This window comes from Ursus maritimus, unplaced genomic scaffold, assembly GCF_017311325.1.
Source record: "Ursus maritimus isolate PB19 unplaced genomic scaffold, ASM1731132v1 scaffold_14, whole genome shotgun sequence".
NCBI classification, from domain to species: domain Eukaryota; kingdom Metazoa; phylum Chordata; class Mammalia; order Carnivora; family Ursidae; genus Ursus; species Ursus maritimus.
This window is the reverse complement of record NW_024423786.1, coordinates 10,946,264-10,971,057: the sequence shown is the minus strand read 5'-3', so window position 1 is coordinate 10,971,057 and position 24,794 is coordinate 10,946,264. Positions and strand designations below refer to the sequence as shown.

The 24,794-nt window shown below is 35.6% G+C and overlaps 1 protein-coding gene across 1 annotated transcript in view; it reads left to right on the top strand.

Moving 5' to 3' along the window:
- The window catches only part of GRM7 (glutamate metabotropic receptor 7), an 814,755-nt gene that overhangs the window by 26,463 nt on the left and 763,498 nt on the right, over positions 1–24,794 (top strand). The window lies entirely within an intron of this gene.

Genomic DNA, 24,794 nt, shown 5'->3' with positions numbered 1-24,794 from the left:
TCCACTGAACACACTTGGAGACATGATAGTATTCTGTAATGGTTATTTAATTACTTTCTACTAAGCAACTGTAAACTGAATCTATGGCATTACTCTGGCTTTTTTGGAGGATGCAATAATGTACAATGGTGAACAGTGGGATTATAAGGGAATTCAGTTTCATTAGGAGAAGAAACGGGAGTTTTAACTTAACAAAGAAATACACACACATATACATATATTGATATGTAAGATACATTTTTATATAGTACACAACGTCTTTTGAAGAAGGTAAAGTTGTTTTCAACTTGGGAGCTCACAACAGGTTTAACAGAGAAAGAAGAGTAAACTGGGCAGAATTTCAGGAAGTTATTCGATCCTGACTGTAAGATAAAATCAGGCATTTCCACTGGTCAGCCTTAATGGAACAGCATTCCATCTGGAGGAAATAGTATGATCAAACATGTAGTGGTGGAGATCGCTAGATTGTAATATTCCAGTACCTGGAAAGTATTGAAACATTTGCTTTCTCCACGGTCTGGAAAGTCAAATCTCAAGTGAAATGCAAGTTTAACAGAGGCCAGTGCTGTTTGCTTGTCATACTGCTTTGGTTCTATAGTATGCAACAAGGTGGGAAACTGTTTAAGATTATTGTTATCTGAGATGGTTCTTAGTCACAGGAGTGGGAAAGAGAGGCTTCTCTTCCTGTGTTTCTGCCCTCTGCTCATGAGGCAGAGAAGCTGCCAACATCACTGACCTTGTCACACGTAGCTACATGGGGGATGTCAAGGCTCACTCTAGTGAAAGGTAATTAGAAATCCGAAGAAGGACTCCAAAGATATGCCACAACTTTTGTACACCTTCTATGCCTGTTATAATAAAGATATCACCTCAGTGGTCCCCTTCCCTAAAAATGCCAGTATGGGTTTTTTGCTATTTTTTTTTCCCACTGTGTGGAAGGGCTTTAGAGGTAAAACTGAGATAAGATTGGAGAACAGTGTTAGAATTCCAGTTCCTTGAACAGGGCCCAACACAAAACAGGTTTCAGTGATCTTAACAACCATACGCCTATCAGATGTAACTGCTGCTTTGTGCCAAAATACATTACCACATTTATTTTTTTCTTCGGCTTTACAACTTGGGTTCTATTATTTCCATCTTACAGATTATGAAAGTGAGGTTCAGAGATGCACAGTCACTTGGCCAGGATCACACAGCTAGTAAGAGATAAATTTGCACCCTTTCTGTTGGTTCCTACAGTTCTTCAAAATATACCTAAGAATACTTGAATGCATTAATAAATAAGTCCTTATAGTCACACTGACCAGGTCATTAAGTTCAGCAAAGTGGGGAAATGGCATAGTAATAGTTGGATAGTTAACCCCTGAATTTACTTGCATTGAATTTTCTAAATGATGTTTAGCTGATGGCTTCATGATCACCACCATTTAATAGAAAAGGGCATATTTTGGTGTTCAGGATAAGATCTCACACTGAGTACAATATATATTTATTTCTAGACCAATATGATATGAGTAACAGATGACGCTGAGGTGCCATCTAGAAGTGCTCCTGTGTGGTTCATCATGTCAGCCCAGCCAATAATTTTCAGATGTTCAGAGTTGATAATATATGCAGCCTTAAAGCATATTTCTAATCAATGCAAATAATATTTTTCCTATGCTAAACCCAGAGTTAAATTATAACACACAGCATATGATTAATGGGCCATTTTTTCATCATCACTTTGTTAAATTACATAGTTTGGAAACCATTCAGTAGGATGTGAATTGGAGCTGTGCTGAGCAGTTGGAATGAGGTTTTGTCTGCGATGAAAATATTCCCACCTCTGACCCCTACTTTCAGCTTCTCGGGAAAGTAGGGAAAATTTCTTCTAGAAAAAGTCACACACTTGTAAGCTGACTCTTATATATAGAAGACTATTATGTCTTCTAAGCAATACCTATCTTGGCATATACTTTTTACCTCTCATTTATAAAATGGACACCACTTCTGAGGTGAGGCCTTTTGCTATTTCATTCCCGGATCACTTTTGTGAAAATATTTTGTTTGAGACTAAGTTGAATCCAGTGTATTTCCATAATGCAGCGTATCTAACTGATGTGCATTATCTAAAACGCAAGCTCTGTGAGGGCAGGCACTGTATGTGCATTATCGGTGTAGTCATGCTGCTCAGCTCCGTGTCTGCCATTTAGAAAATGCTATTTTCAGTAGGTATTTGTACTGAATAATGTGTGGATCTAATGAGCAAAGCTTGACTTCCCATTTTAAAGAGGCAGAGTATCCACACTTGTGTTCTGTGAACACTGAGTACCAGAATCTTGCAATATTATTCTTTAGGTCTCTTTGCAGGTTTTCTGAAAGGACACTTCCTGTCCTTAGAATATGCATCTCCTCCTGTTTTCCTGGAGGATAACTCTTCTTTTTCAAAGTACTTCATCCCATTATTGAATAAGATGGAATTTATTACCACCCTATGAAGAGAATTTATTTCTCGAACTGTACTCCTCCCCTGGTATATGTACACACACACACACACATACACACACACACATGTGCGTGTGAGTATCATATATGCTCTATTACAGTAGTTATCATATTGCATCATACTTGCTTGTTTACTTAAGATTTGCTTGCTCAGAACAAATTCTTGAGTGTGGTGGATTTCTCTTTGACATTTATCACTAGCTAATTATTCTAACACCTAAAATGGTGGCCGAATTGGACCACACTGTATTGATAATATATAGACAATAATCCTTCTTTGTTCTTCTGACTTCCAGCTCAGAATTCAGCTGGGAACTACTGCTAAAATTTCTGTACTTTATACTGTACAGCAGCTTCTTAAGTCATGATATATGGGAAGCGGTATTTCCTGGACCACTGGCTCTCAAAGTGTGATACCCAGACTAGCACGTCAGCTTGTCCTGGGAATTTGTTAAATATCAATTTCTTAGACCTGCTCCAGACCTATAGAATCAGACAGTTTGGGGGTGGGGCCCAGTATCTGTGTTTTAACAAGCCTTCCAAGTGACGTTCATGCATGCTCAAGTTTGGAAACCCCTGGCTTAGATGCAGAACTTATGGTTTAGGCTTTGGACAGATCTGAGTCCTAAGCTCCACTTAGCCACTAGAGTGACAATGATCGAGTTACTTCTGGGACCTTCTTATGCTTTTTGTGCCTTACTTAACTTATAGTGATTTAATTAAATTAGATTAATACATGCAGTGCATTCAGGAGAGTGACCAAAACACAGTGTGTGTTCAATAAATTCTAGGTGTTGCCATTATCGTAAATCAGAACTTTTGGACTCATCCTGCAGACACTCTTCTAATAAGTGTAATCATGCAGTGTGAAAAATTAACAGCTTAGTAAAGCATATTAATAAGCTTATCTGACAGGTTGTCAGCAGAAAATCAGGTGTCCACCAAAAAAATAATTTGAGCAGAATGTAGAGAAATGAGATAGTACAGCATCTTGGGTTTAGTAAAGGCTTGGTGAATTTATCATTTCAGGCGAAGGAGGGGAAGGAGAAGGGAGACATTGCTAGAGAGAGGGGGGTTCCCCATAGAAGCTGGGCACCGCTCATAGAAGCTGTACATTAGGTGAGGGTGTGTGTGTGTGTAACCAACCCTCAGGAACTTGGCAGGATGGAAGCTGGAGGAATTAATATCTTGACCGCACTCTCCTGCTTCATTCCCTGTAATCTTCTTTGGTGCTTTTCACTGGTAAACTTGAGAGCCCAGAGCAAGGACATTTATTAAGGCAGGCCATGCAAGCCATCCATACTGTGGAATTGGATATAGAAAGAATTTGGAAGGGCAAATAGTATATATATGCCACAAGTGGTGAGCAAGCTATAAAATCACTTGCCATTTTAACGTAATTACTATTGTAGAAGTGTTGGGGAACAAGTGGTTGGTTCTGACCTGGCAGATCCAGGATACTTCAGGGCAGAACTCGTATTTGAGTTGGGCTTTAAAGAAAGATCTGGATTTTAATGGAAAGTGCAGAGTAAGAATTGGTGAAGAACCAAGGGAAATAGATTTATTGCAAATGAAGAAAAAACAATGGTGTAAAGACAAGAAAAGGTGAGACATAAGGTAGAATAGCCAATATTCTTTGGAGCAGGGAATGGATAGACAATGGCTAGAAGTTAAGATGAAGTCAGTACTTGAATAACATGAAAGTCCCCTCCTTTCATCTCTCTTTTTACCTTGAGTGAAACTTAAGTGGGGGGGGGGGAGCAATGGCAGGATAAAGAAAAGAGAGGAGAATAAGCGTAGAAAATTTAGTAATATCTTAGTGCAGGTGGGTAATGATGAGTGGTCTCATTCCATCAAAATGTGGGCATGTGATTGTGACAAATGCAGGCTCAGTTCTTGGCTATATGCCTTCCATCAAGGTACTCGAACCCCCTAGGCTGGCGTCTCTCAATCTGTGAGATGGGCATGAAGTGTAGCTTGCTCAAGGGTTGCAGTAGCTTTCTCAAGAGTTGCTGTAAGGGTCAAATGAGAAATGGAAGTAAGAGGTGAGTCCAGTAATGAGTTCTTAATACATATAAATGAACGTGATTATGATGGTGATGATGATAAGAATCATAGCTACCACCTATTAAACACTTGTGTGCCTGATACTGTGCTGGTCCTCTTCCATATCTTTTCTCATGTAGCTTTCTTCTCTCTTACCTCTTTTTCTATAGGTAAGAGACAATCAGTGGCTCAGTCATGAGGAAAGTATCAGAGGGAATATATAACAGAAAGTTAATTCTTAATGACCCTCAGGGCTTTATAACACAGAGCATGTAAAATGTCTGACAAAGACCTGTGGGTTAAGGAATTCAATTAGAAAACTTTTGATTAAGTATCAACTTAATACATAAGCACAAACAGGTTGGGACTTTTTGGAGGGTATGTGGCAATTTAGTATTAGTGTGATGTCTTTTGAAAGTTCTATGGTCTCCGAAGGTCAAAAAGAATACCAGGAAAGGGTAAAAAGCTCTCTCTGAAAGCTATTGGGGAAGGCAAGTCACTAAGACTTCAAAGGGGAAATCGGCATGAGGCCAGGTTACTCATTGGCCTTCTAAGAATGAGTCCACGAAAATATTTACAATCAGATGCAAGAATAAAGGAAAACACTAGCTTCAAAAATGGTAATTTATTTTAAACACACGGGCTAATGATAAAAATCATGACAGTCTGATGTGCTTTTGAGAGTTTCAATAACCAAACTGAGACTAAAGAGCATAAGCAGCAAGGTATTCAGACTTTTAATCAACTCACTTTGGAGTTGAGCAAAGGGAGCACCTGACACATTAAAGGTTTTCTTTCTGCAGGGTGGTACAGTTATTTAGTGGTGCGTTCAGGACATAAATCCATTCCTAAAATTCTCAGTTCAGTATTCTTCCAGAAGTCAAATATTTGCTTGTCAAAAATAGCATGGACTTACTTCTAGGAAAAATGCCTAAGAACAAAATAATTTGGGCAAGAAAAGATACTGATGTAACAGTTAATTTAGGAATCCAAAAATAGAGGTAAAAAGTAAAGCAATTATTAGTTAAAGGACTGCGTAAATTCAGCTGGAAGGGGGATATGGTCAGAGATGGCAATTTGAAAGCAGTGAGTCACCAAAAGTAGAAGTTTAAATTATAAGCAGTTTCGGAGCCTTCAAGAGAGATTTTATAGATTGAACAACAACAGCAACAAGTTAAGAATAAAATATGAGGCGGACATGAGGACTGCAGCCTGGAAAGAAAGCATTGCAGAAAAACACAACAGTCTAACCTTACATTTCTGTATATTTGAACCGGTGGGAGAGCAGTAAAGCAGTTGTTTTAAAAGCGTATCACTTAATTCAATCAGCTGGTGAGCAATACAAGGTATTTTTATATTTATGTTAATTAATGTCCATAAACACCCCTTTAAAAAATGAATAAAATCCATAATCCTGATAATACTTTAAGGAATGGAAAGATAACCTTTGCCCTGAGAAGACACATTAAGGTAGAGGGCATAGAAATTTAACGTTTTTGGGAAAAGTACATTAACATTTATTGCCTGCTACAGTTTTGAAATGTGATGATTTAAAATAAGAGAAGTAGACTATTGATTTGTAAAAGGTAATGTGTTGGCTAAAAAGAAACTTGTAGAGACCTAAAATTGTGCTTTAAAAGATATATTTCAATGTCATTTCAAAAAATAAACACATTTCCCGTAACAATGCAGTGAGGTTAATGGAATAATGCGGGTGAAAGCTTTTTGGCCCAAGAAGTACCATCAGGGCAGGGTATGACTATTTAACATACCACGACCCGGACCTGTGCGTGCCAGACCAGTGGCTATTTTTACACAATCTAGTGCAACATTCATAGTATTTCTGGCATCAGCACAGGAAAAGAAAAGATCATTCCGCTTGTGTCTTTGTGATTGCCTCCTTCACTGAAACTGGATAATCTGTCCTCTCCTACACTAGAAAGTAGATTTCTTCATTCAGTAAAACTCAAGTTTATTCTCCAGCTTGAACTTCTCCAACTCTTAGAAGTCTAAAATTAATGGTGTGAAGCACACCATATTTGCTTTCGTTTTTATTTAGGAGCGATTTAAGGTGATTTAAGGTGATTTAAGTTAAAGTGATGTAATTAAGTAAGAAGTGGCATGGCAGACACCTAAATAAATAAATAATCAACAAATTTTCTTTTAAAATCATACATATTATATAACAAGATCCACCTAACAGCTAAAAATATAGATAGATACAAAATCCAATAGTTCAGAGGGAATTTGTCTTCCTACCACTTTAGCAGTAAACAGTTTGTAGGACAATTCTGGGGGGGGGGGAAGCTTCTGATTTTTGTTTGTTTTATTGTAATTTGTGATATTTATGAGAACTTTTGGAAGCCTTTGGTAATACAGCAAAATTTATGGGTTTTCAACTTTGTATTGACTCCTATTTTTGTTATTTTAAGTATTTCCTTTGGCTTTTAATCTTTACTATCTCCATTTACTTTTTCATTTAGAAGTAATTTGTTTGTTCTCAGGACTGAAATCTCAGTGAAACCCTCTTAAATTTCTATTTGTTGGACTTTCCCTTAGACTACTTCAACATCTTTGTCTAGTTCATACATTTCTAGCTTTCTACATATTTTATAGGAACTTTGCCATCTTAACAACTCTTCATAGGAGCGGCTGGCTGGCTCCATCAGTGGGGGAGGTGACTCTCAATCTCAGAGGTTTTGAGTTTGAGCCTCATCCCATATTGGGTGCAGAGATTACTTAATAAATAATTTTTTTAAAAGAACTCTTTATGTTTGCCCCTTGAGACAGACTTACGGGACTTTCCGTGGGCTTAAACTAGGAAGAAAAAATAATTTTTATATGAGAAAGTAAAGGCTTTATTACAAAGTGGGTTAACATATGTATGTTTGAAATGACTTATGGACTTCAACCAGACCACCGAGCTCTTAACCTCCAGATTAATGTCTCCCACAAAGCACTTACTTTCAATACATTGCACTGCCTTGTATCACTACATGTCGGGGGAAATTGTTTTGTCTTCTAGCAAAAGGCATTAGATTTTGCACATTATTTTTAATGGCACGTATCCAAAAATCAAGCTGAACACTTGTATGTGAGAACACAAAAGGAAAATTTTTAGACAGGTCCAACATCTGGTTACACCATTTAGTCACAGAGAAAACTTAAAACACAAAGTCAGACATTTTTAGGGTTATTATAATATATACCTCTAGTTTATTTGAGTTGTAGAAAATCCAAGTTAAATTAGCTAAACTCTAGAACTAAAATTTTACTGCCCTGAATGCTTGGGCATTATTGTTTTGTAAATTCTTGGTTATTGCTGTGGTATCCATTCTGTTAGTTGCAAAACTGAGTTTATTGAACACACATACACACACACACACACACACACACACACCTTTATGCACCTACTCTAAAGCCTAGAATTTTAAGAGTTAGAACATGCTAATTAGAAGCTCTGTAAACAGTTCAGAAACAGCTTCTTAAAAATCTGTTTTAAAGAAATGTTGTTAAATATTATCCCAAAGGAGTTCTACTCTGACTTTTTCAAATTGGTTTTTCTACCTTTGGAGGAGTAAGCAGTTGGAATTTTGTTTCTTCGTTTATCTTTCATTGTAAAAATTTCCCTTAAAAGCTGATTTCCTTTTGCTTCTTTAACATGGATGCCATAGGAACAATGGTGATATTTCATCATTCTTATTTTTTTGTTTGTTTAAGTTGAAAGGTTATATGTTTCTGCTATGTACTGCAATAACGTGAAATATTTTTGGAATGCTTTAGATCTTATATTATTTTTTGTTTGTTTTTAAGGCACGTAGACAAAATGGACCGTGTACCTCAACTCATGTTACTCTATCATCAATGAATATGGCCTCCTATCTTCTAATATTTTATTATTTTTTAGTCCTGACATTCTTCTGCCAGGTTCAATTCCTTTCTCCCTCCCTCTTTAGCCCCACTTTGGTCATTTCGTATGTAATTTCCCAACTACCTTTCAGACTTGTTTTTTATACACACACACACACACACGCACACACAAAATGGATGTATGCATATATATATATATATATATATATATATATGAAAAATGGATTGAGTTTTCTGTTTTCTAACTTTTGCAAAATAGTATTGACTATAAATCACATTTTATGTTTTAATTTTCCCCATAGAGTTATAGTTTTAAAATTTATGTTGCTTCATATAAACTTATTGCTTATTGTTTCTAATATTTCACCATATGTTAGTACCATGTTTTGCCTCTCCTTTACCCTAGTGATCCATACTTAGGTTGTTTTTGACACTTTGTGTCCACCATAAGGCATTAATAACCTATTTCTGCGTGTCGCCTTGAGGAACAGTGCAGAGTTTCCCTGGAGCTTACACTCAGAAATGCAGTGGCTGAGGTAGAAGCCACACACATACCTTATGTGATAGATCCCTCCCCAGAAGAGCTGCACTGTTTACCTCTCACCAGTAGTACTTGCAATTTCTTTCTCACTGTATCTTTTGCCACCACACTATATTAATTTGCTTTTTAACTTTTGGAAATAAGGCATGTATAGAGTCATATGTAATATTTGTTTTAATTCTGCATTTTTCTGATACTAACAAGGTTGAGTCTTCATAAACATTTCTGCTATTCATATTTTTCATTCTGTGAATTGCCTGTTCATGACCATTGCCCATCTTTCTATTGAGTGTCCCATGTCTATTTAGATTTGTAGGAGTATTTTTGTATTTAAATATGAACGCATTATCAATTTTTAGGTATAGCATATGCCTTCTATTGAATATCAGTTATTTTTAACTCTGTACATAAATCTCTGATTTTAATTTAGTCAAATTCATCAGTTTTACTTTGTACAATACACTTTTTTTTCAAAGATCTATTTCATTCACTTCTCTGATTTCACAAAGATATTCTCTTATTTTCTCTAGGTTGTATTTTTCACATTTAGGTATTAAATCTTTTATATTTTCATTTTATACATTGTACAGGATTATACAATATAGTAGTTAACAGAAGGAGCTCTAGGATAGACTGTATGGGTTTAAGTTCCAGCTCTGCCATGCACTTCTTAAGTAGTAATTTTGTCTCTTGTGTTTCAGTTTTCTCACCTTTAAAGTGAAGAAAACAGTTTATGCCACATGGGACTGTTTGTGAAGATTTTAGTGAGCTATATAAGACTGAGCACAATAGGCATGATATCATTAGGTTATGATCCAATTCTCTCTCTTTGTATAATGAACCTATTTCCCCAAAAGCTATAATTCAGCTTTATCTGCAGTACTGTGATGGCATTTCTTTTGTGTGCCAGCTTCCTATCTGTATATGCTCTATTTCTAAACAGGCTGTCTGGTTGTGTTTTCTTGTTTGCCATTTCTTCCAACAGCATTGCACTGTTTTCATCCATCACGACTTCCCAATGTATTTTAATATCTGATAGGGCTAGTTCTTTATTTTGGTCTTATTTTCCAAAACTTCCTTAACTGTATGAAGAACTTTATTCTTCCAGAAAAATTTTAGAATCACCTTTTCATGTTGTCCCTAAAAGAAAATATTGGATTTTTATTGTATTTGCATTTAATTTATAGATTAATATAAGGAGATTGTTATTATCATAGTAAGTCATCTCATCATAACTATGGTATATATTTCTTTACTTATGTGTCCTCTAATAGAGAGTTAAAGATGAAGATTTTCTGCATTATTTACTAGATGAATGCTCTAGTTTTGTATATGCTCTAGTTTTTGTTGCTGTGGCAAATGTATCTTATATGTTATCTGGTTGTTAACGCTATTTGAGAATACAATTGACAGGTATATTGATTTTTTTCTAGCACTTTGTTAAGCTCTTTTCTTAGATTTAATACCTTATTTCATTTCCTGTTTTTCCAAATGAATAAATAATCAAAACAATCTATAAATATGACATTTTAATCTATATTTTTCTAAACCTTCTCTTTCTCTTTGTATTTCTCTCAATATACATCTTGTTATTTTGGTCAGTTGCAATAGGTCATGTTAAGTGGAGGCAGTAACCTTGGAAATCTTTATCTCAATTATCTCCTTAAGGGAAATGCTAATTTTTTTTTTAAAGCAAAGTTCTTTTTTTTTTTTTTTAAGATTTTATTTATTTATTCGACAGAGATAGAGACAGCCAGCGAGAGAGGGAACACAAACAGGGGGAGTGGGAGAGGAAGAAGCAGGCTCATAGCGGAGGAGCCTGATGTGGGGCTCGATCCCACAACGCTGGGATCACGCTCTGAGCCGAAGGCAGACGCTTAACCGATGTGCCACCCAGGCGCCCCGGAAATGCTAATTTTTTAAAAAAAATATTAAGTATGATAATTTTTATTACTGTATACATAGGCCATGTATTTTTCATATATAACCTTTATCAAGGAAAGATAGTTCTTATCTGGATATAGTTTTATAAAATTTATCCTACTTAATAGGTTTTGAACTTTATGGGATACTTTTTATCCTGTATATCTAATAAAGCAATCATATGATTCTCTTTCTTTTAACTCATATAGTGAATCACATTGGTTGATTTTCTGATATTTAATCAACCTAAATTCTCTAGGATAAAAACCAATTGACCATATTATATTATTGTATAAATTAGTTTTTGCTGCATTACTTAGTGGCTTAAGATAACAATCACTTTGCAGTTTGGGACTGGATTCATCTGGGACATTTTTTACTTCTGACTTTTCTATCTATCTATCTATCTTTGAGAGAGAGAGCACAGCTGGGGAGAAGGGCAGAGGGAGAGGGACAAGCAGATTCCTGGCTGTGCAGGGAGCCCACTATATGGGGCTCCATCCCAGGACCTTGGTATCATGACCTGAGCCAAAGGCAGATGCTTAACCAACTGAGCCACCCAGGTGCTCCTTACTTCTGGTTTCACTCACAGTGTTAGTCAGCTGATGAATCAACGGAGTGAGAACTGATCAGAGAAAGCCTCATTCACATGTTTGGTAGCTGGCTTGAGCAATGGAAGAACCTGGCACACTTGTCTTCAGAACCTAGTAGGCTACTCCATGGCAGCTGAGAGGTCAAGCTCCTTCACTATTGTCTCACTGTTTAGAGCAAGATAATATGCCAAAGCCCAGAGTCCTGCTGAAGTGGGTGACCCAGGGATGAGGGTGCAAGAAGGGGGTTATACCATCATCTTTGAAACATCCTATCACAATATTTTTAATACATTTTTTAAAATGTGGAATAATTTTATATTCAGGTTCTTGGCTTTTATTTTATAAAGCAAATTTGACTTTTTTTTTTCGTATTGCCCCTATTCAGTATGATATTCTTCTACCTCCAAGCTATCATTCTAGTTTGAGGTGCTTACGTATGTTGAAGGGGATAGAATTAGTATTACATTTTAAATCACATCATCTTGGACAAGTGGTTCTCTGCACACATTGAGGATGTTCAGAAGGCTCTACTCTCATAGTGGATTCTTGAACTCATATTTCACAAGGCGTTACCAAGGGATATAATCACACAGTATATATCATCTGTACCTTCCTAGCATTTTCTCCTAAGTTTTTAGCTACTGTACAAGGAATTAAAATTTACTAAAATATATCTAGGATTAAAAAATGTTTCTTTGAGTACATATTAGATTCTTACCTTGACACACTTTTTATAATCAATACCTACCAAAAGTGCAATGAAGATGTGCTCCCTTCTTGTGCTGGGTTCCTTTTTCTTAAATAATAATAATAATAATAATAATAATAATAATAATAATAAATGCTTGAAAAAAATATAAAGTAAGAAGGAAAAACTCATCATCACCCTAGTCTTCCACCCTCACAGGGAAAACTACTATAGAGTTAAGATAGCAATTTAAAAATATTTACAAGGTGAAAACAGATCTTAAATGTCCTTAGACATTTGACCATTGAAGGGTATACTGAAGTAGGTAAGTAACAGTTTGATCTCCAATTCAAAAGTTATTAGTGAAAAGTAGAAATAGTGCTCTAATAATAAAATAGTGCTCTAACAATAACAATAAGTGCAGAGAACTGCATTTAGAACCAAAGGAAAAGTTAGGATTGTTAGATCCAATTTCATATTTTTCATATGAAGAACCTTGGAAATCAAGAAACACTGAATAGTCTATAATTACTTCCAAGTAATTCCAGAATACTATTTTCTATTACAAAGAATGGAGTTAGAACACTGAGAAGGAATAAGACCATTTCGGTCTTAAGAAATCATGGAAAAAACGAAGATTTTCCTTTCATAATGTCCTGGTGTATAGAGATCTTCTAGAACCAGGTGCCTCATTAAGTTAGGGAAGTACAGGATATTATCCAGAAAGCCACATCAATCCAATTCCAAAGAACACTTTTCTGGGCAAACACATCTTTAACTTCATTTGTATTACATAGTACTTTAAATTTTTTTTATTTTTAAAGGTTGTTTATTTTATTTATTTATTTATTTATTTATTTATTTATTTTTGAGTTGGGGGGAGGGCAAGGGGGCAAAAGGAGAGGGAGAAAGATAATCCCAAGTAGGCTCCACACCCTGGGCACTGGGTGTGGAGCCTGACGGGGCTCAATCTCACAACCCTGAGATCATGACCTGAGCTGAAATCAGGAGATGGAGGCTTAACTGACTGAACCACCTAGGCGCCCCATGTATTACATAATATTTTAAATTATGAAGTTGTTTTTGTCTTTTTAGGTCAGTTTAATTTATCCATGTAGGCTTGTTATCTGTTTCTCCCTCCTTGTCTCTCTCCCTTACTTCCTTTCTATTGGTGAATTAAAAAGATATTACCTTATATATGCTAAACTATGCAACAGCAAAACCCCAAAATATAACTAATATTTTCTAAAGAGGACAATAACTAATAGATAGATAGATAGATAGATAGATAGATAGATAGATGATAGATATAACTAATAGATAGAACTAATAACATAACTAATATATATACAAATATAAACATACATTATATATATTCTATATTATATATATATGTATATATATAATATAATAGAAGAATCTTAGGGAAGCGGAAGGAAATTTTATGTCCTTTTTATCTTAAAGAGGTTTGGAAATACATTCCAATTTCTCTTTTCTAATGCAGGAATACAAGCTGAGTATTTAATTGGTTTCTGAAAAACACAGCTTTCACAATTCTTTTACAAGGTTATCTTTACTTTTGGAAATTCGTAAAGATGAAAAGAATATGATGCACTTAGGTAATGTCTTCTTTTTTTCTCATTGGCTTAATGTACTTCAATTTATGGTACTGACCTGTTTAATTCTCCAACAATCCTGAGAGGGAGCAAAGGAGCAGATGTTCTTTCCCTCATTTCACAGATGAGAAAACTGAGGTTCAAAGAGGTTAAATGATTTCACCAAGGTCATTCTTGAGGTGATGCCAGAGCCAGGAATAGCACCCCTATTCTCTTGTCCTCTCTCATGTGATTCTCTGTCTGCTGGTCCACTCTGACTGTGAAAATGCACTGTACCTGTCCGCACAGTCCCTGAGATGTCCTTTTGTTAGGATACTAGGACAATGACAACACTGACCAGACACAAAGAACACTGTAAAAGAGGTACAGTCTTTTTTGTTGACTTCATCCCATAAAATTCCACAGCCCCACTGCGTGAGAAACATGAGACATCCATTAAGATCATGTTCCCATTAGTTCTAGCTAGAACTAGATTTTGCAGAAATTAAAGATACATCTTGTGGCCTGACTGCTAAAATGAGTGTCTTGGGAATCAGAGATGCATTGCTGCTCAGGTAAGTCAAGAATGCCCTTTGCTAATTGTTTCTCCTCCATTTCTTGGAGAATTTAAATTTCATGGGAAGTACCATCTATTATACTTCAATACTATTCATCATCCATCCTGCACATATCTGCAGGAAAAAAAAGTTGCCCAAGTCGTTAAATCCTCCCATGATTCAAAATCTTATGACTTCAGGTGGCAGCCCAGCAGGTAGCTTACTAGGTGCATTAAATCATCTCTGTTTTGGGCATACAAGAACATGACCTTCGACTTACCAAGCTGACTCTTCCTGAAATGAAAATGAAACTAAGAAATTAAGTGTCTGGCTCCTGTAGTCATCTAATGAGGTTTTCATTTCTAGCTGCTAAGCCTGCCCTTTGCTTGGTGTTTACCCCAAAATCAATGGTAATAAAACTGTCCCGCTCTTTGGAGATATTTTTCTCTCTGCTTTCTATTTCTCAAGTGTGTGATAAAAGAAACCACCCATTTAGCCCATTATCTTGTGTCAAATACAATTCAGGGATAAGTTAAGTCTTCCTCTTTGAGCTTCATCAGGAAAACTTAGGGTATTATTTTTCACTACCTCTCAGGTAGATAGCATGGTCCTAGGCTACATTAAGTTCTCAAAAAAGTTAGTTAAGTGGGTGGGTGGATGGTCAGTGTCATGCAGCATATGAATAACTTAACTAATTGTGATTTTTACTGTATATACCAAGGAAATTACTTTGGTCAGGGAAATGAATGCCTAGCACGTCTGCCAATATATTTACCTCCCATGTTCATTACAGTATTGCTAATCTATCATGAGATTCTTCTCTTTGGGTGTAGACATGAGTTTATGATCCTTGCACAGTATAAGCCACCGGTACAATATAAACAATCCTTCACTATTTGATTTGAATTGAGACACAAAAAGAATCCTATTTTCTATCCATGACATATACGCTGGGAATAATAACTGATTTTTATGTAAAAATATAGATTTGCAGAATAACAAAAAAGTAAAAAATCTTTCAAGAAGTAACCTAGTACAAACTTCAGGAGGAAAATATATTTGTAGCTGATAATAGAAATTTCGTTCAGCCACTTAGCTTACTCCTTCAAAAGTCATACCAGTTTTGATTTTAAACCAACATATGGAGCCAAAGTATAGCAAAACAAACCGTACACCTTGCAGAACAGAGCCATTCTAGATATGATCTCTTTGTGACCTGATCCTCCATGATTATATCTATATAGAGGGATAATGCCAGCTTCCCTCTGGGGAAGTTGGAGTGGAGAAAGTTAGATAGGGAGGTAGAATGGATAATTCTAGACTGACATAGTAATCAAGAAATAGAATGAAAAATAATTTCTGGTAGAGAGTAAATGGACAATAAGAAATGGACAGGGTTGGTACTGAGTAGATTCATCTCTAGTTCACTGGTTATAACCAGTGTACCAATTAGCAATGAATTAGTCAAGGTGAACAGTGCTAGGTACTATAACAAACACTCCTTAAAGTCAAATGTCTTAACTCAATAAATGTTTATTTGTCATGTCAAGACCAGTGTGGATCAGGTAGTTCTTTCTTAACAGATTGACTTCAAGTAGTAAATCAAGAACCCATGCCTTCTCCATCTTATGATGTTGTTGTCTTAAGTACATGAGCTCCTAAATTACAGCAGGGGGAACATGGACAGTAATGCATAAGTTTTCTTGATCAGACCTCGGAGTGTTGGACCCATATCCTTTTAGCCAGAATGCAAAAGCATGACCTCTACCCAGCTACAGGGAAGCTTAGAAAAGGTAATTATTCTGTGTGTGTCCAGGAACAGGAAAATAAAATGCATCTCACTATCTCAGTCACAGTTGAAGACGAGTAACCTGTGGCAGAGGGCAGTGTTTTCAGATGGTGATGCATGAAGGTTGAGTAAGATTGATTTCTTAATCATTGAGGAGTACTGTCCCATCTAACTGAGTTCTGAATGGTAATAAATTAAATCATCCACTGAAAACTACCAATTTAGTTTGTGTAATAGATAGCAAGAATTATAGTCTTATCATTTATTTAGTAAACCAACAAATATTTCCATCCACCAAGTACTGTACTGGCAACTGCAATGTACCTTCCCCCCCCCCCCCCCGGTCCCTGCCCTGGGTGATTTCTAGTAGTTGGTATCAGGATCTCAGCAACTCACTTGACGTGGACACTAGCCACCTCTAGCCCCCTTGTGGGAGCCTCTAACTATCCTTGCCCAAAAACAAAGAATGTTTACTGCTCTTCTTATCAGAAAGTTCCTCCTAAAAGCTAGTATTTTCCTGGCCACATTCTAATAATTCCTTCTTCCTTCGTATTTCTTGGCCTCATGAACACTGTAATCAAATTCTCCCTCAGTTTTCTTTTTGCCAAAGTATATGCAATCACATATCTATAGCCTTTTTATATCATGTGATTTTGGAATATGTTATCTCATTAGGTATTCTGAAATGTAAATAAACAAAATAATTATCCTTAAAAAAAGATGAGTAGTGGAAATTCCTTCTGGGATTTTTGTGCCCCCATGCAACAAGTTCTAGAGCTCTTTTCCCCTTTCTTAATCATTGTCATAATTTCTTATGTATCCATCAGAAGATTTTTGTGGACATAGGCATATGTACATATATATGTTTCAAAGGTTTTGAATCAGATTTAAGAAGAGATTTTTTTCATGGCCAATGAAAACGTCTTCTCTTTTAGTTCTTACCTGTTTCTGCTCTGTATTTATTTATTTTTTTTAATTTTTGAAAACTGTCTTTAAGTTTGTTTAGGTTAGGACTAAACCTTCTAAGGTAAAAAAAAAAAAAGCTTTCCTTAAAAAGGTAGTTTAGACTTAGATGGGAGGGAGCATGTGACAGCCATATATAAGACCTTTATGAAATGATTTGCATCATGTCAGCTACAGGCAAATTCAGCAACTGGAAGCAAAAAAAAAAATCTGATAATTAAGCAACTTTGCAGATTGATGACACTAGATTATTAAATGAAATCTCACTTTTAAACAAAATTTCCCCCATCCCCAAATATCCAAAGAACACTGTTTATGGTCATTCCAGTTAGATAGCTGTCTGATTGTTTAGTGTCTTCACCCCAAGGTTATTAAGCATCATGAATACCATTTATGCTTCCATGAGACCATTAGTTGATGTGAAGCAGAAAAGAAAATAAGAAAAAGGATTTTGGAGTAAAATAAACTTGAGAAATGCTGGCTTCAATAAAATTAAACATGCTTTTTGACTGGAAGGCTTTTGACATGTGTAATGAACTATAATGTGAATTTCCATGTTAAGTAGGGTTTGGTGTGAAGAGTTTGTTCTTTGTTTTTTGTTTGTTTGTTTTAGCATAGTTCACACACAGTTACATTAGTTTCAGGTGTACAATATGGTCATTTGACAAGTTATAGATTATGCTAGTCTCACCACAAGGGTAGCAACCATGTGTCTCCATATATGACTCTTACGATACCATTGACTATACTCCTTTGCTGTGTCTTTTATTCTTGTGACTTATTCATTCCATAACTTGAAGACTATCTCCTGTTCTCCTTTACCCATTTTGCCATGTGAAGTGTTTTTAAACTTCATTTGGCTACTCAACTTTTTGTAGATGGAACATTTTAAAGGACTCTTGTTTCTAGCAACTTTGGAAATGCTGTTCTAATCTCAGTTATACTGTTGAAATCTTAGCATTTGGAGGGAGGCCCACAGGCAAGCTCATCCAATTTCCAATGCAGAAATCTACACTATATCCATGTACAGACTCATTTGGCTGTGGATGCATATTTTGATAACAAAATGCTCACTGCCTTAAGTCTGATGATTCTATAGTTGGAATGCTCTTCTGTTAGGAAATGTTAACTTTTTAAGTGCCTTTTACTATTAGAAATTTCTAACTTTTAATTTTTTTTCTATTGGTGATCTCGGGATTAAGACAAATTCTACTCAGGTTAAAAAAATCTTTCTTTTTCATACATGAGAAAAACAAACAAATACTTAAATTTAGCTATAAATAGTGACCACAGATTAATTGAAAATACTTATAAAAATAATTTTGACTTGAAATTTATGTTGAAATAGGTTGCCATTACATAAATAGAATCAGTAAATTTTCTCTTATGTCTAACAAAATTTAGGTGAAATTGTTATTATGCACAGTTGCTGCATTAGAAAAAGAAAAGATTACATATAGTTTTGAGCTGTTCTTTCAAACTGGATTATAGAACAGTACCCTGCCCTTCACTACATGTTCAATGTTAGCATCTCAATCAAACTGGATAATTCTGGCAAAAATTCATCCAAGGAGTTCATCAGTTTTCTTAAAGCCGTCTCTTAATCATTTGACACTCAAATACATTTCTTCTTCTTTTGCTTTAATGGTGTCTCTTTCTTTTTTAAAATTGTTAACCATATATCTATGCCAAATCCTTATTTAGTAATGGCTTTGTATGTTTATTCTAGCAGATCTCTGGTGTTATTTACAAAGGCTTAATGATATTCTACCTTAAAATTTAGGATTTCACTTTGAAGTTGATTTGCCTCTAATGTGGTATTATGTTTATTTACGTATGCATCAGTTAGTAATTGACTGAAACAAGATGGGTAGGTTACCAACTTGGAAAAGCTGGAATCTATGGACAACTTAAAACCATGAGGATGTAAATAATGAATACATGGATGACAAGAAACACCTGCTGTGAGAAATAGGTAGAATGAATCCCCCAAATCTTATATTCTTTTTTTTTTTTTTTTAACTTCTCCCATCTTTAGTTCTGGATGCTGTAATTCTCCCATCAGTATTGAATTCTTGGCTATTTGCAGGCCTCATCATCCTATTTCTAGTTCCAAGTTTGATGAGCTTTCTGATTTCACCCTTGATCTGTAAAGTGTTGTTCCTAGTCAAGCTAGAATGTTGTTTCATTCAGGGTTTAGAGTTTTGGTAGCTTTAGTAGTCTCACAGTCTTCTCCCCAACCCTCTTCTGATCAACTTACTGTGATAGAAAAATAGATAACCAGACTGAATGCTTGAGTACCTAATTCTGACTAACAGTTTATTTCTTAACCCTAGGCTTCTGGTCATGTCATTCTTTTGTTCAAAAACTGTATGCCAGTGTTCAAGATACTGCATACTTTAATCCCCCCAAGCCCACTTCAAGTCTTGCTCCCCACTTCTTTCATATGCTGAATATCCATTCACCTGACTGATTTCAGTTATCTGGAATACAAATTCTTTTCCTTCTCTTGTATTCCAATGTATCCCTGTTTCCTTTCCCTAGAAATTTCCTGCAAATTCTTTAGAGTCCTAAATCCTACTTGGCCTTAAGAAAACAATCCTTTCCAGAACCAATAAGTCAATCAGTCATTAAACTATTAATAGGTTCATAGTTTGTTTCAATTAAGTCCTCCTCCTCAATCCAAATAAAGCTGTTAATTTTTATTAACAATAGCTGTATTGTTCCCATAGTAATGTTTTTGAACTCACTTATTTGACTGTCTGCTACCTAATATCATAGTATCATTTTCTTCATTGGGATGGTTGTTTTCACATGGTTTTATGTCCCAATGACAGTTTCAGCTCTGTGAAGCCTTTAAGTACACATTATCCAATTTTTAATTCATTAGTATCCTGCCTGTTTTACACTTAGCATTAAGTAAATTTGACTTTAACAATTTAGAGAATGCAGGAAACTTCCCCCAGTTCTACCTGTCTCTGTTCACGAGTATGGGCCCTCTCTTTCTTTCCACAGCATTATTCGTTTTTAGCAGTTGGGCAGATGTGTTTGACAGAAATGTAAGAAAAAGTCTACATGTTCCAAGATCTAAGCCAATATGCACAGCCATATGATGCTTTTTTTCATCATGAATATTCTTGAACACATACAATGGAGAATTGCACTTTTATGATTTTGTGATGAATCACATGTAAAATAGTCATTAATATTTTACATACTCTATAGAGTACAATTCTTTATAGTTTTCTTTTGTTATTTATCTGAATATAATCATTTCACAATTAAGAGAAGCCAAAATATTACAGTCGATTTTTCTTGTTGTGTTTATTTTATTCCTTATTGTATCTTGGATTTTTTTTTAATGTTTTTTTATTATATTATGTTAGTCACCATACAGTACATCCCTGGTTTTTGATGTAAAGTTCGATGATTCATTAGTTGCGTATAACACCCAGTGCACCATGCAATGCGTGTCCTCCTTACTACCCATCACCAGCCTATCCCATTCCCCCACCCCCTCCCCTCTGAAGCCCTTGGTTTATTTCTCAGAGTCCATAGTCTCTCATGCTTCATTCCCCCTTCTGATTGCCCCCCCTTCTTTATCCCTTTTTTCCCCTACCGATCTTCCTAGTTCTTATGTTCCATAGATGAGAGAAATCATATGATAATTGTGAGGAGATAATGCTAAATGAAATAAGTCAAGCAGAGAAAGACAATGTATCTTGGAAATATTAGGGAGATAACTTATATTCTATAAAGTTATGATCTTATATTCTATATATAATATATATTTTATATGTGTCATATATATTCTTATATTCTGTACATATGTGCACAATATTTTAAGAATCTCATGTATAAATATTGAATTTTACTGTCACTGCATGACAGATATGAAGAAATGTGATTCATTAAAATATTTCTAATTTCATTATTTAAAAATAGGAAGCACTTTCTCAACATTCATCACCTCATACAGTCATAAAGTTCCTACTTTAACAGAAGTTACTTGGTTCTATGCATGCCAATGAACTTGAATGATAAATTTACAAGTTCATGCTAATGTGTTCTCTGCTAAATTTGGAAAATTTCTTTCTGTGTATCCATTGATATTTCATTATTCGTCAAGGTAGTGTAAATGCTTAGGTGAGCTTGACCTAAAGGCATCCAAATTCATGGAAATGGATGTGGGAATTGTATAATAGAAATAAATATCACAACTAATGGGCTTGATCCTTCTATTTCATTCTTCACCCAAACATATTAAAAATAGATTTTTTTTAACCTAAGGCTCAGTTCTATATATAGTTGAGCCAGCAGCAGAATTATTCTAAAGCATCCTGTCTTTCAGTACAGCTCATCAGTTTCATCCTATATGCATAATGACAAAGTCATTAACTGGTTTTTCTTTCTTCCAGTTGGTAGTGTAGACAGCAACCAGGAGCCCAGTTTGAGAAGAGTTCTGGTTATAGACCCAGAGTAAATTTTTCAACATGGCACTGCTGTTGTTTATGTTATGATCTATTGAATTTATTGATACAGTCATTTATTATTCATTCATTCAACACATTTCCTGGATACATACCATGTGGCAAATAGTGAAGCTACGGTGTTGAGCAAAAAAGGCATAGCCATGTAGTCATAGATCTTATATTTTGGAAAGCACAACTGGACTAGTTTCCTGCAGGAAGAAGGGGTTCAAGCATTAAATAATGACACAAATATATGTGAAATAAATAATAAACATGATGCTGTGAAAGCAAGTAAATGGAGAATCAATATTTTCAGGAGGTCTGAGAAAGACTTCCCTATGTCAGTGCCATTTTAACTGAGATCAGAGGGATGCATTGACTAAATAATATCAGTGATGAGAAGTGTTGGAGAAGAGCAATGCAGGGAGATAAAACTTTATTAATTCATTTATTTGTCCATTTGGACCCTACTCTGTGTCTATACCATTCTCAGCAGTGAGATGTAAGAAAAAAAAATCACCGCTTCAGTTCTGGTGGAAGGGGAGGCAGCAAGGGCTGCAAGATGAGGCTGATTCAAGGTAACCACTATAAGTAACCCTTAGAATTTTTCGCAATTTAGACATGGTTGTCCTCTTTTGACTAGGAAGGAGGGGTTGCAGATACCCCTAGTGACTATTCAGAAGAATGCCAGCTATGCCAGTCATCTTTTGTATGACCTCAGGAAGGTTACTTAACCACTTTATGCCTTAGTTTTCTCATTTGTCAAATGATAAGGTTAATAGCACCAAACTTAAAGGATCTGGTGAGGATTTCATAAGTCTTCAGGACTTGTTATATTATGTATATATGTGCACAATATTTTAAGAATCTCTGTATAAATATTAGCAACTATATGATATTTTCAGCCATAGTCTGCTAAGTTAGAAGTAGATTAAAGAAAATAAACATAATTAAATAGTGGTGAAATTTGACATTAGGTTCAGTCAAAGTAGTTGCAAGTGATAAATAGAATTTTCTATACAATGTCAAAATTCAAATAGGGACACAAGGAAAATGTTAAAAGAGGCAAAAATGATGATGTGAGCTGATTAAAAGATACGCATTATAAAATGACACCTACGAAAACTGGAAATCAATGAAGTTTCGTTAATTGCTATTTTTTGGAAAGGGAAGATAGATGTTTGTAATAAACTTAAATGAAAGATTTTTAAAAATGGTTCCTTGGGAACACAGAGGCACAAACAAATGCTCATAATTTTGTGGCTTGGGCTAAAGCATTTCTCAAATGTCCTTGAAAGTTCCCAAAGACAATCTTTCCACAGGAAAGTATTTCTCCTGTGAGTAAATAATGTTCTTGCCTGGAAATGAAATGCAGTAATATATTACATTGCAATGGAACCGATAGCAAGACTGGCAGCAGAAGTTTAGGGAAAAAATGTCACATTGCAATCTAGAGTTTGAGGCTCTGTATCTAACCTTCCATAGCTTCTGAAGGGATATCTTTCATATTAAATCAAAATAGTGCAGAAAAGAATTTTGACTACTCTTACCCATCAGAGGGATTTATTTGGAATTATTATTGTATCAGAATGCTCTGCCTTAAAATTTGTATGATTTAGCTGCACAGTTGATAAACTAAAGGTGTTTTGTTTTTTTTTTACCATAAAGAGCCCCTCTTAAGGGGTCCTATGGCAATGACATTTACAATATCTGCTTGCTTTTGAAGAAAGCTTCATACTTTCCAAAGTGCTTTATGTATGCATCTCTGTTAGACAGGTAGGACGAGTCCCGTCAACAGTATTTTACAGAAATGGAAATGGTGGCTGTAGAGGGAAGCTGCTGGCTCAAGGTCAGTCAGTGAGTTAAATGAGGATTCCATCACAGCAATTCTCAAAGTTCATCAGGGAAGCCAGCGGGGGAAGCTTCAGCCTTCAATCCATCTTTACACAGTATTTTTGGGTGAATGAAAAATTTATGCAAAATGAAGTGTATTAGGTACCTAGAACCTTCCTCATGTCACTTAGAGTCTAGTGAGGGATTTAGACTGGATAAATTCTACCCTGATGAGAGTAACTTCAGTTATTCTCGTGGCTGATCACATGGGTTTTAGAATTTGAATTCCAGTTGTTACTGACACGAAGGAAGTTACCTGATTGTTTGGAGCCTGTTTCTCCTTCCATTAAGTGGCAGTTTGAATGCTGCCTTATATGTTTATTAATTCATTCAGTTCACAAAGCACCTGCTCCATGTCACGTACTCTGAGTGGTTAAACTTCTCTAGGAGTCCAGAAGGCAACTTTCAGTGGATATGAGAGGTCAGGAGAGGTCCAGACTTAGATCGGCATCCGGAGATGATGAAGAGCTCAGACGGCAGAGACAACAGAAAGGACCAGTACGAAGGTTAAAGAGTTAAGCCTGGAGACATTTAGAGTGACAATGTTGATGACTCTGGATGCACCACACTTCTAGCCGGTTTCCACTCTTGAAAAGGGGAATAATGATCAAGCATGTCTCACAGAGCTTATTTGGTAAGGATTAAATAAGGATTAAGTAAGCATGGAAATCAGCTCGGAAGGAAAGTGAGAAACTATTATATATGAGAGTATGTATAAATAAAATCAATCTCCATGACCTCTTTCCACACGAGTGGTCACAGCACTCTTTAATTTTACAGTTGGGTCTGGATATGGGCTTGTAATTTTATTCAGCCAGCATATAAGGCAGCCCTTTTGATTCATTAGAAATTCTTGCCCCTCTGCTCAAATATAATTTACTTTTAATTTTGGTTGTTAAGGTATATGGGCATAGATAGAGGGAATCTTAAAGGAATATATTTCAGATTTTTTATTCAAAATGTAGAAAAACACTATTTCATTGTCATTTTCCCTCTGGATACAGTGCTCAGCTACTTTTTCTTCTGCACCCAGACAGAAGAGATTCTGAAGAAAACATTTTAAAAACTTCATTTCGGACCGGAGATAATGGGGAGCCACTCCCTACTTGATTTAGATTTTTGTTAACTGTCAATTTTAGGGGGATAATATAGAGAAAGGCACTTTTGAGAAAATTCCAAATTATTTCATTCCTGATATTATATTTACCCATGATAGGAAGTTAGGATTTGACTAAAATGTCCCTCCTTCCTCTCCTTGCACCTCACCTTGTTCACAGAGGCTTCTGCCTCTTCACCTTGAGCTTTTCACCTGGTTAAATTGCTAAAATCATAGGTGAAGCTTAGTTTCTGCTGCTTTAGTCCCCCAAATGACGTGGT